This window comes from Lepisma saccharinum, chromosome 1 (assembly GCF_977018435.1).
Source record: "Lepisma saccharinum chromosome 1, izLepSacc3.1, whole genome shotgun sequence".
In the NCBI taxonomy this organism is placed as follows: domain Eukaryota; kingdom Metazoa; phylum Arthropoda; class Insecta; order Zygentoma; family Lepismatidae; genus Lepisma; species Lepisma saccharinum.
In genome coordinates, this window is record NC_139229.1 from 107,603,480 (window position 1) to 107,606,111 (window position 2,632).

Sequence of the window (2,632 nt, forward strand, 5' to 3'; positions counted from 1 at the left end):
CGTTGAAAGAAAAATCTTTCCGAAAGGTCAGTTCCGAGAACGCTAGTTTTGCACAGAATTCAGAACCCCTGGTGCCGTCTCAAGGTTTTCATAATGTAGGGTCAAATCATTACAAACAAATGAGGTTTTCAACTCGACCATTTCAGATTTTCATAAAATTTGTTAGGATGGTAGAGGACATAAAGTAACGTACAAATGTAAAATTTTAGCCCTCAGTGATACACGGTGTTCCTACAGCAGGGTTGCCAACTTCATTAAAAATGTCAAATTTATGCTTACAAGGTTAAGAAAAAAATCATAACTTTTCTTCAATGGTATAACTTTCATCCTGGGCTTATTTTTAAGCTAAGGGAGCATAGGTTTCATAAAAAATATTTTCATATAAAAATATAGAAATTTTAACTTGGTCACATGGTGTGACCTTTGACCTTGAATATCTTAAAAACATATCTTCAATTTTAGTGGAAATGAGGTATGTTGTAGAGTTAAATGTTATCTTTGTTAGGTGTAAGTTTCATTTTGGGATGGCATTGGGATCAGGAGTAAAAAAAAAAATATGACAGTAGAATATGCTGCATTCAGTGAATACCTTACCGGCTAGTAAACTAATGCCGTATTGGGAATTATTTGGAACAACAAAAATGAAACCAAATGCCTCTATAGTAAAATAGTGTGAAGAATCCAATTTTGAAGAGTTTACTACACTCTGACCTGTAGGATTGTCGCCATCTTAAAAAAATGGCGCCAAAATTCATCTTGAAAATTAAATAAAATAATGTCTCGAAAACTGTGAATTGCACACAAAAAGTGAAGATAACCAAGTTAGAGCAGAAAATTTGCTAAATTATGGTTATTGTTTGATAGAGCTACTTTGAATCGTAATTGAATTAGAAACCTCCAATTATTTACTAAGTTTTTAGAATTCACGTAAAAGTTGATTTCTGACACAAATAAGAGCAAACATGTAACAAACTATGTGATTTACGTCCCAAAGTCACTTGACCAAATTCATAGCTCATGATTTCCTCTAGAGAATTGTTATTTTTTCGTCTGAACCCCTTAATTTCCTTCCGCACTCACTTCAGCATCTCTTTTTCAAAACCCATGTTCAACCGAAACCAATAATTCCTACAGTGTCATATTATGTCATGTTGCGACCGCTGTTATTGTACAACAGGATTCTGCCCTGAAGGAAAAGCCGCATTTACTTCCCTGTATTGGAGGCAGTCCCTATAAAAATCAGCGGCCGTTATATTTCCTTCATCAGCATTGTTGTTAAGAATGGTTTCTTCTTTTGTTTCAAGTACTGTTGGTGTTTTTCGATAATTGCCCATAGCTCAGTGCGAGTTGCTTTATCTTTTTTTTGCATTGTTGATAAACGGTTCTGTTGTATTTCACTACATACTTCAACGAAACTGTAAGGTGTATCTGAATATTTACATTCTATGACAACTTCCTTGGAGTGGTCATGATGGACGTCCATCCCTGGAAATCGGATGGCATTCTAAAGTTATACATTTCACACATATAATTTAATTTCAGTGACAGTAATTTATATTTTTATAAGAGCGTTCCAGGAAAATGGTAACTTCAAACTGAAGGAGTGGTTTCTTAAAAAGCAACGCTATTAAGGTGGGGTATTCTTCGTTTGCCCACCTTGAACCCCCCCCCCCGGATGAAAAATACTTTGTTTGCCTCTCCCTGGTAAACATCCTCCGGTCGCCCATGTATGTCATTGGCCTACCTTGATCAAGGCGTTCATACCAAATTTCCAAACAAGTCCTCGTTGTGTTAAAATCAAGTGCAAAATGAAGGCAGTCGCTAGTATTCTTCAGTTTCATTGGCATATTATCATAGATGCCTACTAAAAGTTGATTGGTATTTGATTTAGTGGCTAAAACATGCATACATGTTTCATGTTCTCTTTATTTCCAACATCGCAGCCCTACATTTCACCCCCTCAGCACACCTAGACGATTAATTCTGGCGCCGCCGCTGTGAATATGTCTTGCATTTTGCAGATTTGAAGAGAGTTAGTGCTTTTTGTGGACAAAAGAATGTGGGGTATCAAGGAAAGAAAAACGAACACTTCCAGCATATTCTTCTGCTTGGGTTCAACAGAGGAGCATAGGCATCGGAGGAGAACTCCAAGTACCGCAATGGGGCCTCCCCCATGGCGCAGTGGTAGCGTCCTTGCCTTGTAATCAAGGGGTCCCGGGTTCGATACCCGGTGGAGGCACAAGTGGTTCGGATCCCACTTTAAACTGTAGGTCCAGTCCCGATTAGCCTTACTGTGCATAAAGTGGACTTAAAACACCAACTCAACAACAACAACAAGTACCGCAATGTTGCTGTACCAAAACCAAACATTACGAACTTATTCATCAACCCAATAGAAAGAGCCAATGAAATTAACACATAATTTCATTTACATCACTCATTACGTTTACGCGACGGGGAAGATGTATTGACAGAAATAAAATTTTACGGTGCGTCAACAGTTGGGTCAGTTGAACCCATCATGTTATACGAAGCCGAGCCTCTTACGTAACTGAAAATATTACTTACGTATCTCTGAGGACATAAATGTTAAAAGGTGATCCTGTAAAGGGACACTCAGCACATATATGGA

The 2,632-nt window shown here is 37.8% G+C and overlaps 1 non-coding gene across 1 annotated transcript; it reads left to right on the top strand.

Moving 5' to 3' along the window:
- The first annotated feature begins 2,164 nt into the window (after window positions 1-2,164).
- TRNAT-UGU (transfer RNA threonine (anticodon UGU)) lies at window positions 2,165-2,239 on the top strand. The gene has a single exon. It is a non-coding gene; the product is annotated as a tRNA-Thr (tRNA).
- Window positions 2,240-2,632: the final 393 nt, after the last annotated feature.